The sequence below is a fragment of the Ornithorhynchus anatinus genome, chromosome 8, assembly GCF_004115215.2.
Source record: "Ornithorhynchus anatinus isolate Pmale09 chromosome 8, mOrnAna1.pri.v4, whole genome shotgun sequence".
Lineage (NCBI taxonomy): Eukaryota > Metazoa > Chordata > Mammalia > Monotremata > Ornithorhynchidae > Ornithorhynchus > Ornithorhynchus anatinus.
Genome location: NC_041735.1, coordinates 12,405,201 through 12,420,212, shown reverse-complemented (window position 1 = coordinate 12,420,212; position 15,012 = coordinate 12,405,201). Strand labels below are relative to the sequence as shown.

Here is a 15,012-nt window from a genome sequence, read left to right as displayed (position 1 = left end):
AAATCTTTACCCAACTGTGTACCATTTGCGTTGGCAGGAAAGAGGGAGTTTAACAATTTCCACAAAGCAACCTGACAGATGGGAAGCAAAGACTAACACTGCTGGCCTCAGAGTCTGTTAACGTTCTACTCTTCCTCATTTTTTGCTTTAAAACCAGCTAAATCCACCTTAAGATCAGTCTGGCTCCCCAAGAGAATTCCTCAGCTGTCTTCAGGCTAACGTCTCATACTCTCCTTCAGAAAGGCCAAATCTCAGCTACTCTGCAAAGCGTGTGCGGTATTTTCCTTCTGAAAGCATCTCGGCCATTCCACTGGCTTCCCAAACACCGAGAGGAAGCGATTTCTTTCCCAACAGATCAGACACCTTGCTCAGTAGAGGACGGGCTTGCTGTGAATATCAGTGGCATTCCAAGTTGAGTTCAAGTCGGTGAGATCCTGACGCCTAATGCATTTAATTTGCCCTGTTCTAAGCCTGGTGATGTTGAGGGGGGGAACTGAGGCCTGAAAGCAATAGAGCAAATGTTCGCCCAAGCGTCTTCCACAATTGCCATGGTTTCCAAACATCTGCTTTCTCACCACCTATGTGACAGTAGGGGACAATAAAGTACCAGGACAGCCGCAGCACTGACATATTTACACTTCCTCAGCCCCCCTAGGGTCACCTGAGCGTCTGTATAAAAGCCTCACTCTCTGCTTGGCCCTGGTCCGAGACCGACCCAGTTCAGCTCTTGTGACATGCCCGCCCATCTGTTGTTTAAAGGGAAGGAGTTTATGCAGAAATGTGCTCTGGAAGAGTTATGCAATCAAGAATACCAATGACAGTTCAATCCATCGATCAATCCGTGGTCACGATTCATCACTTACCACATAAAGAGGACTGTATTCAGCATTTGGAAGGATACAGTAAAGTAAGTAGACATGATCTAATGGAGGAGACAGATTTTAAAATAAATTATAGTACGAGAAATAACTAAGTTTAAGTGTTAAGCGGTGGGGAGGGGTGGGGATATGGACTCAGGTGCATATAGATGATGCATTCAGGAGGGAAGAGAGGATGGTGAGATGAGAGGTTAGTCATGGAAGGCTTCCTGGAGGAGATATAACTTTAATAGGATTTTGGAGTTGGGGAGAACAGTGGTCTCCAGGTGCTGTACTAAGTGCTGGGGTAGATACAAGCTAATCAGATTGGACAAGGTTCATGTCCCACATGGAGCTCACAGTCTTAATCCTCATTTTTACAGGTGAGGTAAGTGAGGCACAGAGAAGTTAACTGACTTGCCCAAGGTCACACAGAATCCAGATCCTCTGACTGCCAGACCTATGTTCAATCCTCTAGGCCAGACTCCTTCGCAAACTGTGATGCCAACAGCTGCATTTTCAATCACCTCCTGAATGTAGTAAAGAGAAAGAAGCAAATGATAGCAATAGATGATCTTCCCTTTGTTGTAATGATACTGGGAATTTTAAAAACCATAAGACCATTATGATGCGTATGAAAGTCAGAAAAATACCCCATTAATCAATCAGTGGTATTTATTGAGCCCTTACTATAGGCAGAGTACTGAACTGAGCACTTGAGAGGGGAGAGCAGGTTTATAGACCCCCAAGTGTACTAGCCCCTTGGGTGCATTAACCAGATACTGCCCAATGTTTCTTACTTTAGGGAATGAGAAAAGTTGGGTTGCCCCCTGGTTCCTTCCCCGCCTCCATCCACCCCAGCAACAACATCCCTCCCAGCCTCAAGCCCTAGTCGGGTAATGACTGGATTGTATAAACTGAGTCTTGCAACACATCCTGATGGTTGCCAGATTGCGGTGGCCTCGGGACTGGGAGAGGGAGTCCAATTCCAAGCTGGCACGCCCTGCTCCCACTCTGCCCCACCCCTCCCCCCAGAGTCCAGCCACATGACCCAGAGTCAGGCTCATTCTCCACTCGATCTTTCTGAAGCGCCTGTTGGCCTTTGGTTCCGTCTGAGCTCTGGAGGCAGTGACCACTTTCGAAAAAACAAGAGAAGGTCTGTGACTGGGATGGGGTGGGACGGGGCTAGTCCGGAGGCACTGCTCATACTGACATCATTCCTGCTTTTTCACGAATAACAGGGATTTTTTTGCGTCGTGTGGTAATCTATGGGGCCCGGTCCGGGAGAGACAGTGTTGTTGCTCACCCTTCCGGTAGAGAGGTACACAGCTGTGGTGAAGAGTGTGGCACGCTAGGAGATGGCTCACCGATAAAACCTGCGGCGTCTCTACAGGTGCCATGGCCAGTATGTCTCATTCAATCGATGGTATTGGTTGAGCACTTGCTTACTCTGTGCAGAGCACTGTGCTGAACACTTGGGAGAGTTCAGTAGAATTAATAAATGTGTCTAAGAGAGCTTATAATCTCCATCCAAGTCTAAATTTGGGAGACTCTTCCAGGTTCCCTAGGACAGGCATTAGGGAGCAGGGCAGAGAAATGTTCCCCGGGAAAGAGGGAACCCAGTGGTTTTTACTTTCCGCTGGGAATAACCTGTCTCCTTCTCTCCATTGTCTTGCTTCCAAATGCCAGTGAAACTTTTCCCTCATTTACTCATCAGCAAAAGAGCAAGCAGACCGGTAAATATGCCACTTCTCTCTCCCCCTGCAAGGTCCTCTTGACTTTCTGGCCTTCGGACACCAAAACTCTCCAAACCCAAGAGAAAGCAAGGCCAAATTGTTGACTTGTGGGTCTGAAAGCAGCTGGTAGGGGGAGCTAGTGGTTCATGATGCTCTGCAAACTCCTCGGGAACCTGTGGACGCATTTATTGATTCCTCAACCACAATTCTCAGGCCTTAGAAACAACTCCGCTCATTTCTAAGATTCATTAAGATAGCCAGAACCCTGGGTTGACCTCTGAGATGTCTGAGGCCTCTGCATCCACTAGAAACTCTTGGCCATTGGCTTTAAAGCATTCAAGCACCTGCCCCCCGCCCAGCCCCCAACCAAGAATAATAATGTTGGTATTTGTTAAGCCCTTACTATGTGCAGAGCACTGTTCTAAGCGCTGGGGGAGGTACAAAGTCATCAGGTTGTCCCACGTGAGGCTCACCGTCTTCATCCCCATTTTACAGATGAGAGATGTGAGGCACAGAGAAGTGAAGTGACTTGCCCACAGTCACACAGCTGACAAGTGGCAGAGCCGGAATTCGAACCCATGACCTCTGACTCCCAAGCCCAGGTTCTTTCCACTGAGCTATGCTGCAATCTTGCCTTACTGATTTCCTACTACAACCAGATGTGTTCGCTCCACTGTTCTAACTCCAACCTGCTCACTGTACCTCAGTCTCATCTGTCTCACCACTGATCCCTCTCCCACGTCCTCTCTCTGTCCCGGAACTTCCTCCCCCATTCATATCTGACAGACCATCATTCTCCCCATCTTCAAAGCGCTCAATAAATTCAAATGATCGATCGAGTCAAAGTCTTAATAAGGTCACATCTCCTCCAAGAGGTTTTTCCCGACTAAGCCCTCAACTCCCCTAATCCTTTTCCCTTCTGAGACTCTCTTGCACAGTCTCTTGCACTTGGATTTATACCCTTTATTTACCCCGCTTTCAGCCCTACGGCAGTAGTGTACATGTCCGTAATTTATATGGGTAATTGATTTTAATGTCTGTCTCCTCCTCTAGATTGTAATTTAGGGAACATGTCTACCAAGTCTGTCATATAGCACTTTCCAGCTACTCAATATAGTGCTCTGTGCACAGTAAGTGCTCAATAAATAGGACTGATTGATTGATAAGGTAAAACGTACATATATCTGACTGCCAGGAGTCGGGAGATAGCCATGTCTTCTGTAGGAGAGGAGGAAAGCAGAGGAAACATGCTGAGGAAGTTGAGTTTTCTTTTTCTTTAATACTGCCTTAGAGTTTGGTTTTAGTGATTTTACCCAGTTATGCTTTTCAAAGCAGAGAAACAGAGCCTTTCTCTGAGAACTGGAATGGGTTTTTTGAACAGTTTGGATTGTGCCTGAAAGTTGGATTAATGGGAACAAAGAATAATTTACAATAAATTGGTCATGGCCTGAAATTCCTTTAGAATTCAAAGAAGAGAGCTGGCAGCGAGGAGGCACGGAAGAGGCAGAGAATCCTTAAGAGTGAGGAGTAACTCTGTGGTTCTTATATCACAAAGCAGGGTAATCAGTGACTTCTCCTCAAATGCCATTCTTACTCACTCTAGTTTCCTAACCCACCCTCCCTTCTGGAGGACACAAAATATTCTTGAATAGAGGAAAGTGGGAGATGAGTAACCCAGATCACATAGTTCTGGCTTCGCCCAATTGGGGCCAGGTGGTTTGTGGTTTAGATAGGGTTCCATCCTTAATCAAGGGTCTTCTTGCCCCTTCCATGGCTTTCTGACTTGAGTCTGTCTCCAAAATAGCTGAATGAGTTAGTCGATATGTCTTTGATTTTTAGATTAGGGAAGCTACTTACTTTTGGCCTCCCTCACCCAGGTCTGACCCCCAGAAAAATGAAAGCTAGGCTCAAGACACCCTCTAGATTGTAAACTCGTTTGGGGCAGGGGATGTGGCTGCCAACTCTGTTATGTTGTACTTTCCCAAGTGTTTAGTACCGTGCCCTGCACACAGTAAGCGCTCAATAAATACATTTGATTGATCAAGACAGATTTGACAGACTGAGAACTGTAGTTCAGACCCCAATCTTCAGGCAGGTGAATGTGTAAACCATTGTGTTCCCAACCCAGTGTGGTGAACCAGTTGTCCCACAGCACTTACGTATATATATGTATATATCTATAATTCTATTTATATTGATGACTGTCTACTTGTTTTCTTGTCTGCCTCCCCCTTCTAGACTGTGAGCCCTTTGTTGGGTAGGGATTGTCTTTATCTGTTGCCAAACTGTACTTTCCAAGCCCTTAGTACAGTGCTCTGCACATGGTAAACGCTCAATAAATACGACTGAATGACTGAAATGTCTGTCTCCCCCTCTCTAGGCTTTAAGCCTGTTGTGGGTGGGGATCGTCTCTATCTGTTGTTGAATCGTACTTTCCAAGCCATTAGTGCAGTCCTCTGCACACGGTAAGTGCTCAATAAATATGACTGAATTAATGAAATGTCTGTCTCCCCCTCTCTAGGCTTTAATAATAATGTTGGTATTTGTTAAGCACTTACTATGTGCCGAGCACTGTTCTAAGCGCTGGGGGAGATACAGGGTCATCAGGTTGTCCCACGTGGGGCTCACAGTCTTCATCCCCATTTTACAGATGAGGGAACTGAGGCCCAGAGAAGTGAAGTGACTTGCCCGAAGTCACACTGCTGACAAGGGGCAGAGTTGGGATTTTAAGTCTGTTGTGGGTGGGGATTGTCTCTCTTTATTGCTGTATTGTACTTTCCAAGCGGTTGGTATAGTGCTTTGCACACAGTGAAGACGCAATAAATATGAGTGAGTGAGTGAATGAATGAATGAATGGCTGACTGAATGAATGGTCAGGTGTGGCAACCCCCGATCAGCCTGTGAGCCCGTCAATGGGCAGGGATTTTCTCTATCTGTTGCCGAATTGTCCATTCCAAGCGCTTAGTACAGTGCTCTGCACAGAGTAAGCGCTCAATAAATATGAATGAATGAATGAATGAATGAATGAATGAATGAATGAATGACCCTGAGATCTGGTCCCAGCTGGTAGTGGGGCTCAAGGCTGCTCTTCACCGCCACCTGGTGGCTGCGATGAGCACTGCCCTGCTCTAGCAATAGCAGCCGTCCCAGGTGAGCCGGCTGGGGCCGTTGATGTAATCAGATTTCGCACGGGATCCTCACCTGACACCTGAGCAGCAAGCCAAAAGAGGCCAAAAGCAGCGTTGGAGAAACCAGAGTGTCAGACCCTGCATAGATCCTAAAAGTAAGTAGCACTTGGCTTCTGAATTAGCGCTCTTCTATTTTCCAAATTGTGCTTTGGGCTAAAGATTTCAGTTTTGCTGGTGTGACCCCAGGCTGTAATATACTCTTCCCCTCCTCCATTAATAATAATAATAATGATGTTGGTATTTGTTAAGCGCTTATTATGTGCAGAGCACTCCTCTAAGCACCAGGGTAGATACAGGCAGGGTAATCAGTTTGTCCCACATGGGGCTCACGGTTAATCCCCGTTTTACAGATGAGGGAACTGAGGCACAGAGAAGGGAAGTGATGTGACTTGCCCACAGTCACACAGCTGACAAGCGGCAGAGCCGGGATTCAAACCCATGACCTCTGACTCCCAAGCCTGGGCTCTTTCCACTGAGCCACGCTGCTTCTCATTAAGGCTGTTTCCCTGGCTTGGGACTCTTCCTCCCTCCCCCAGTTTGACAGCCATCCCCTCATTCAGATTCTCCTATAATTCCACCTCCCAACAAGCCTTCCCTGAAGAGTTTCCAACACCCCAATTTGTACCAGTCTCTTCTTTCTGCCATGTTTCTCTTCTTCCTTGTTTATTCAGCTGTGTGTTCTGTTATTCTGATGACAGGTATTTTTATGTCCGTCTCTCCCAGTGCAGGGTAGGTAACGTGTCCTCCATTGGTTTGGACTCTCCCAAGCACTTAATTCAGTGGCTTACCCTTAATGGGCATTCGGCAAATAGTATTACTCCTCCTATTACTTTAGGCAGGACCTGGGTAGGGTGAAACGAAGAAGATGGGACAGACAGGAGAGACTGGAGAGAAGGGGGTGGGGGGTGCAAAGGGAGAAAGTACAGTACTTTGGGCTGTCATTTTTCAAGCAATGAAAGTTCTACTTTTTAGACCGCCCCCCCCCCCCCCCTTCTTCTGGCCTCTAGTGGTGGGTGGCAGGTCTCCGTTGCTGGCCAGTGGTGGCAAGGGGGTCTATTGCCATGACCTCACAGGTGCGGGGGTGCCCAGGGCCGCAGTCCCAGGGCTCCCTGTTAGACCTCAGAGAAGCAGCTTGGCCTAGTGGATGAAGCATGGGCCTGGGAGTTAGAAGCACCTGGGTTCTAATCTTGGTTCTGCCACTTATCTCCTATGTGACTTTGGGCAAATCATTTTACTCCTGTTCCTCAGCTACCTCACCTGTAAAATGGGGATTAAGTCTTCGAGTCCCATGTGGGACATGGACTGTGTCCAATCTGATTTTCTTGTATCTACCCCAGTGGTTAGTATAATACCTGTTCTATAGTAAGCCCTTAAATACAAAACAAAAAAACCGTGAGGTTCGGTCAACTGCGGCTTCCTTCTCTGCTCTTTTCTCCCATCAGCTAGGTTGCATAGGTGATTCAGCTGTCTATTTTCCTGTTTCTAATCCCAGCTCCGCCACTTGCCTCCTGTGTGACCTTGGGCAAATCTCTTAATGTCTCTGCCTTAGTTTCCTAATCTCTAAAATGAGAAAGAGCATGGGCCTGGGAGTCAGAGGATCTGGGTTGTAATCCTGGCTCTTCCACTCATTTGCTGTGTGACCTTGGACAAGTCTGTTGACTTCCCTGTGCCTCAGTTCCTTCCCTCCTCTGTAAAATGGGGATTAAGACTGAGTTCCAGGTGGGACATGGATTGGGTCCATCCTATTCAGCTTGTACCTACTCCTGCGCTTAGTACAGTGCCTAGTACATAGTAAATGTTTAACAAATGCCATTTTAAAAAAAGGTAGGGGGATTCAATATCTGTTTTCCCTCCTCCTTAGATTGTGAGCCTCATGTAAGGCAGGACTGCAATTGACCTGATTGCCTTGTATCTTCCCCGGGGCTTAGCACAGTGCTTGGCACATAGTACACGCTTAACAAACCTCCCCATTATTATGCCCCTTGTCCATCAGAGTGCTGTCTGGGTGTGAAGAGGGCGACGGAGCGTAAGGATTCCTTTTTCCCTTCGACGTCTACGTGGACCAGTTTGTCTACCCTTGGGACTAAAGTAGCTTGGTTCTTTGGGGAATTAGCCACCCTTTCTGGCACCACCCGTCAGACACACTGTGCCCAGAGATTGAGTTGGAAAGGATACAGGAGGTAGATTCAGAGAAAGTATTATGAAGCTCCACAATCAAAACCCTGATCACTTACAAACACCTTTTCTTTGCGCTTAAGCTAACACCTCTGGGCATACTGGAATCTGTGTTTTGGAGCGGCCCAGATGTTTAATTGCTGAGCAAGTACAAACAAATTGTTAAAAAGAGGCTTCCAGGGAAGTTCCCAGCCTCTGGCGCACAAGTGACCGACTCACGTGCCACAAGCAGATTTCAAGGAATGCAGAACAGGAACTGGATCCTGGCTGGGCCAGAAATCATCACTTTTGGTGGAGCTTGGGTGTAAAGATCAGATGGCTTCTGTAGGAGCATACCATGTACCTCCCTACGAGTCTTTCAGGAACTCCTAAAGATCTTCGGTCTTAATCTATAAAATGGGTTTAACTCACTGCCTCGTTACATGTGTCAGAAAAGTGATGTGAAGTGGGACTCCACAAATGGGACTTGGTTATCGTAATCTAATCAACAATATTTTTTGGAAGGTCCCCAGATGCACCGCGTAACAAATCACCAGAAAAATCTCCAGCTTCTGGGCTTCCCTCCTCCTCACCACCTCTTGGATTTGGTGTTCATTCCTTGTTTTCTACTTTGTCACCTCTGGCTCACACCCTAGACTTTGTTGTGGGCAGGAAATGTGTCTGTTGTTATATTGTACTCTCCCAAGCACTTATTACACTGCTTTGCATACTGTTGCGTCGTATTGAATGAGTTTCATCCTTTCCTCTGCTCTTGTGTAGATATGTGCATTGTGAAATTTTTACCCTGTTTTTTCCTCCTGCTCCTATTTAAAAATCATTTGTCCGTATCTCCCATTAGATTGCAAACTTCTTGAGGGCGGGAAACGTGCCCAAGCAGTTAGTATAGCATTCTGCACTCAAAAGTTCAACAGATGCCACGGACTGAGAAGAATTCAATAACTGCCAATAATTATGGCATTTATTAAGCACTGGGGTCAGTACAAGAGCATTCAGATTGGACATAGGCCCTGTTTCACACTAGGCTTTCAATCTATCTTATTTTACAAAGGAGAAAACTGAGCCCCCAAGAGTTGTGTTGTTTTTTGTTGTTGTTTTGTCTTAAATGGTATTTAAGTGCTTACAGTGTGCCGGGCACTGGGATAGATATGGTGGTCAGGTTGGACACAGTCACTGCTCTAATCCCCATTTTATAGATGAGGTAACTGAGGCACAGAGCAGTTAAGTGACTTGCCCACAGTTGCACAGCAGACAAATGGCGGAGATGGGATTAGAACTCAGGTCCTCTGATTCCTAGGCTCATGCTCTTTCTACTAGGCCATACTGCTTCTCAGGTTAAGTGACTTGACTAAGACAGTCCAGTATGCCAGTTGATTCAAACCCAGACCTTCTAACTCACAGGCTCAGGTGCTTTCCACTAGGCCGTGCTGATGTTAATCCACTTTCTGCAGAATTCTTGCTAGGTTTCAAATTAGCCATACCAAATGATCTAAACATGGAGTTAAAGTTCTGCAAGGGAAAAGAACAATTTCAGTTCTTAATTTGATAGGGATTTATTGTTCATTTCTGACAAGTGAGGTACCTTAAATATGGTTCTTGTTACTTCAGTTAGTCCAATGTGGTTTCCATACATCTTCTAAAACAGAATAAATTGGAACTGAACATCTTAACTAAATAACTGATGCATCTGGTGCTCTTTGAAATCTCTGTTTAGCTTTTCACTTATTTTCCATTTTGTGTCTTCATGTGTCACTGACATTTGCAGGGCAAATCTCCCTCTTTCTCCTTAGTTTCTGGAAGTCTGTGTTTTCACTTAGCAGTTTGGAAAAATGCTACCCAGAGCTGCGTTTTCTGTCGGGTCTAAAAGAATTAACATCCTGTTTAGCCCCAACCTGCCCCTTCCTCTTTTCCCTAGGCAGCCAATATTAAGTGTTTTGGTGATAGAAGCCGGAACTCCTATCTGTGACTCTGGAGTGGGACTATGTCCCCTCTGCTCTGACCAGGAAAGAGTCATCTCCTAAGTTCTCAAGGATGATATTTATTAAGTACTTACTATGTCCCAAGCATTGTGGTAGACACTAAATATATCGGATACAGTCCTTGCCCGACAAGGGTCTCACAATCTGAGAGAGGGGTGACAGGTTTTACTTTATCCCCATTTTACAGATGAGGAAATTGAGGTCCAGAGAAGTTAAGTTACTTGCCCATGGTCACACAGCAGTGACAGAGCAGGAACTCAAACCCTGGATCTGCTCAATCCCAGGCCTGTGTCCTTTCAATCAATGGTATTTATTGAGCACTGGATTACACACTTGGAAGAGAGTACAATGCAAAAGAGTTGGAAGATACGCTCCCTGGCCACTCTAGGCCAGGCTACCTAGCTTCTCCAAATCCTCCTAGAATCCCAGTGGTCTTCATGGCGATGATGCCCCTTGACTTGAAGGTGAGGATACCCCCCCCCAATTACCACCCTCCCCCCTCCTACCCCAGGCCCTGGGAATGTTATCTTCTTGAAAGCTGAAGGTCCTGATGGCTCTGCCAGTTTCACAGTGACTGTCTCTGGCAACCAAAAACTTGCTTCAAGTAGGAAGAATTTAAAAAGAGAAAGACATTAAACATCAAACATCTCTTTTGTCTCTGATAATTAATGGAGAAGAAAACCTCATAATCCGTTGCAGATTTGTCTTTGTGGAGTTAGCGTGATTCAGCTCAATTACCCCACTGACTCTGGCCTCATTCTCATCTTTGTCCTTCCTAAAAAGGAAGGCCACAGCTGAAGGATGGAAGGTGACCTTGAGAGGTCAACTGTCCAACATACCAATTCCAGCTCTGTCCTTGTTGGGTGGTCTCTGGGAAGATGTTTCTCACCTGGTGATTCTTTGTTTTTTTCCTGCTTCAGTTTTTCCCTTGCCAAAACGGCAGTAATATTTAGCTCCTGGGGAAGAAAGTAAAGCAATCCCTCAATTAAATTTATTGACCACTTCCACCATTTGCAGAGCCCTATTGTAAAGTGCTATAATACAGTTGGTGGACATGATCTATATCCTTAGGGAGCTTACAGTCTAGTGGAAAAATTTACAGTCTGCTGTCATCTAAAAACTGCCCTCTGTATGCATGGCTGCTAATGATATTGCTGGTGGTGGTGGTAATTATCAGGTGATAACAGAAATTATCCTGCTCCCTTGCTATCTCAAGGACCTTTAGGTCTCCCTAACAGTGTTTGGGAGGCAGAATGCTCTAATGGAAAATGCATGAAGCTAAGATTCAATAGGACTGGGTTCTGTCCATCCATTAATAATATTTCTTGAGCACTTAGTCTATGCAGGGGACTTTACTAAACATTGAGAGTTGGCACAATCCTTGCCCTCAAGGTGCTTAAAATCTAGTTGAGACCGACCCTAAAATTAATTACAAGTAGATAGAAGCAATGAAGAGTTTAAAGATGTGTATAAGTGAGGAGAGGGGATTGAGTACCCAAGTTCTTTTAGGTAATGCAGAAGTGTTGAAGCCGTTATTTAGATGGTGGGGAAGCACAATAGATTAGGAAGATGAGATTTTAATCAGAGAAAGTTTCCTGGAGGAGATGCGATTTCAGAAGGGCCATAAACTTTTAGGAGCAGTGGTCTGCCAGCTGTGAAAGGGAAATGAAGTTCCAGCCTTCTTCGATTTAATTCTCATTCCCTCTTCTATCTCCCTGCCCCACCCCCACTGTCGCTTCAACATGTCCCTGTCATCTGGGTACTAGGGTCCTACACCTCCCCCTCCCTCTCCTCAGGCAACACCAATGTCCATATCTTTTAAATCTCTTCCTTCTCCCTACCTGCACCTGGTTTTAACGTTTGCTTCCTCTCTGAGACTGTAAAATCCTTTTAAGGCAGGCAACATGTCTATTAAGTCTCTTCTACTCGTCTAAACTCCAAGCGCAGTGCTCTGCACAGAATAAGTGCTCAAATTCTATTGATTGATGGACAGACTGGAGAGAACAGTTGAGGAACTCTTCTGGAACCATACGCTGTGATTAATCAGCCAGACTCCTCTGCGAGACCTGTAATGCCACCTACATGATGGTGGGGTGACTATCCATCTGGTTTTATACTGGACCATCTGATTTTTTCAGCTAATCTGGAATGTAGCGTTACAAAACCAGATCCTTTGATGCCCAGGTTTTGGTTTTGTTTTTTTAAATTTTCAGCACCTAGTCTTCTCATCTGCAATCCCTGTTGACGAATTCCCCAACTTGGACGTGGCACTAGTATTCACGGAGATTTGGGAGGGGGAGGCAGAGGCCCTGGAGCAAGTGTGGCCATCACTGGTGCCCCTGGAGAGATGCCCTGGGGTCACACGAGACTGCAAGATGAAACAGATGTCGTCATGTCTCTGCAACATGTGGGAAGTCATATGCTGCATCTTGTCCAGTTTTCACAAGGGCTGTCAAGTTCACCTATGTGGAGCCCTGCCCTTTGCTTGGCAGCCAGAATGAGTCCCCAACTGAGTGGCAGCCTTCTGGGTAGAGAGAAAAGGGTGAATCGGGTGATGTCTTGTAGAAAACACTGGCAGGATTTGGCCATAGATTGAATTTGAGAGTTGAAGGTCAGAGAAGAGTCATCGATGACCTAGAGACAGTGGACTTCTGGGATGGGGAAGTTGGTGGCATTACCGACTAGGAAAAATTAGGGGGAAAGATGAGAAAGATGTGAAATGGTCATTCATTCATTCAATCGTATTTATTAAGTGCTTACTGCGTACAGAGCACAGCACTTAGGAAAGAACAATATAACAATAAACAGTGACAATCCCTGCCCACAATGAGCTCAAATGTCTTAAAAGTAGTCATAGTCTCTGGGCTACATTGATCTGACCTTAACTGCAATCAGAGCAGCGGGGCTGGAGCACCTCACTGTACCTCTTCATCGAACACTAGAAGCTGATGTACTAGGCAATTACCCATCAGTGCAGTGGAGCCTGCTGTGTTGTGCTGTCTAATGGAACATGAAGAACTTGCTTTCTCTCCTACTGAGGCTCAAAGGTCCAGCCCCATTCTCCTCCAAAGCACAGAAAACCTACCTCAATCCTCTTCCCCTCAACCTGCCCCTGGGCTTTCCTGCCCCTTCTCTTCACACCCCAAACTCTCCCCTCTTTTGCTATGATTGCAAAAATGGTTTTTATTTTGTCCTTCAGTTGTACTGGGCAGGGAGTGGCAAGATTCTTTCCCTCTCTTTTTTTCCCGCCACGTCTCCTCCAATCCCCTGCCACTTGCCCTGGTTTTATAATAATAATAACGTTGGTATTTGTTAAGCGCTTACTGTGTGCCGAGCACTGTTCTAAGCACTGGGGTAGACACAGGGGAATCAGGTTGTCGCACGTGGGGCTCACGGTCTTAATCCCCATTTTACAGATGAGGTAACTGAGGCACTGAGAAGTTGTGACTTGCCCAAAGCCCGTGCTCTTTCCACTAAGCCACGCTGCTTCTCTATAGCTGGATTCAGCAAGGCATGTCTGAAAAATTCCAGCTAGTCACACACGAAGACCTGGGAAGGCCCACTGGCAGAGACGTGATTTCAGAAAGGCTTTGAAGAGGGGAAGAGCAGTAGTCTGACAGATGTGAATAGGGAGGGAGTTCCAGGCAGAAGAGAAGGCAAGAGGTCAGCAGCAGGAGAGATGAAAACAAGGCACAGTGAGTAGGTTGGCTTGAAAAATTAGGTTTGTGAGTTGGAGTGTAAGGGAAGAAGCACCCATGGAAGCTCACCTGCTCCCATGGCTTCAACTACCACCTCTTTGTGGCTGGCTCCCAAATATACCTCACTAGCCCCCCACTTCTCTCATTCTCTGCATTCTCTCATCTCCTCCTACCTCCAAGACATCTTTAATGATCACAGCACTGGTTATCATCCTTAAGACTGAATTCCTCCTCTTTCCTCCCAAATACTCTCCTTTATCTAACTTTCCATCACAGTTCATAAAAACCAACATCCTTCCCACATCTCAATTCAGATCCTTGATATTATCCTAGACTCCTCACTCTTTGAATACCCTTATTCAGGCTGTCGCATCATATCCTGACAGTTCTTCCCCTATAAGATTTCCAGAATCCACCCCTTCCTCTGAATGCTGTCCAGGCATTTTTCGTATCCTGACTTCATTCATTCAATAGTATTTATTGAGCACTTCAATAGTATTTATTGAGCACTTACTATGTGCAGAGCACTGTACTAAGCGCTTGGGATGAACAAGTCGGCAACAGATAGAGACAGTCCCTGCCGTTTCACGGGCTTACAGTCTAATCGGGGGAGATGGACAGACAAGAACAATGGCGATAAATAGAGTCGAGGGGAAGAACATCTCGTAAAAACAATGGCAACTAAATAGAATCGAGGCGATGTACAATTCATTAACAAAATAAATAGGGTAATGAAAATATGTACAGTTGAGCGGACGAGTACAGTGCTGTGGGGATGGGGAGGGAGAGGTGGAGGAGCAGAGGGAAAAGGGGAAAAAGAGGGTTAAGCTGCGGAGAGGTAAAGGGGGGATGGCAGAGGGAGTAGAGGGAGAAGAGGAGCTCAGTCTGGGAAGGTCTCTTGGAGGAGGTGAGTTTTAAGTAGGGTTTTGAAGAGGGAAAGAGAATCAGTTTGGCGGAGGTGAGGAGGGAGGGCGTTCCAGGACCGTGGGAGGACGTGACCCAGGGGTCGACGGTGGGATAGGTGAGACCGAGGGACGGTGAGGAGGTGGGCGGCAGAGGAGCGGAGCGTGCGGGGTGGGTGGTAGAAAGAGAGAAGGGAGGAGAGGTAGGAAGGGGCAAGGTGATGGAGAGCCTCGAAGCCTAGAGTGAGGAGTTTTTGTTTGGAGCGGAGGTTGATAGGCAACCACTGGAGGTGTTTAAGAAGGGGAGTGACATGCCCAGATTGTTTCTGCAGGAAGATGAGCCGGGCGGCGGAGTGAAGAATAGACTGGAGCGGGGCGAGAGAGGAGGAAGGGAGGTCAGAGAGAAGGCTGACACAGTAGTCTAGCTGGGATATAACGAGAGCCTGTAACAGTAAGGTAGCCGTTTGGGTGGAGAGGAAA

At 46.4% G+C, this 15,012-nt stretch overlaps 1 long non-coding RNA gene across 1 annotated transcript in view; it reads left to right on the top strand.

Annotated features, from left to right (window-relative positions):
* Positions 1-1,938: 1,938 nt before the first annotated feature.
* Positions 1,939-15,012, top strand: part of LOC114813678 — a 223,803-nt gene continuing 210,729 nt past the window's right edge. The window contains exon 1 of the long non-coding RNA XR_003761402.2: positions 1,939-2,013. This is a non-coding gene — a long non-coding RNA (uncharacterized LOC114813678). The remainder of the gene's footprint in view (positions 2,014-15,012) is intronic.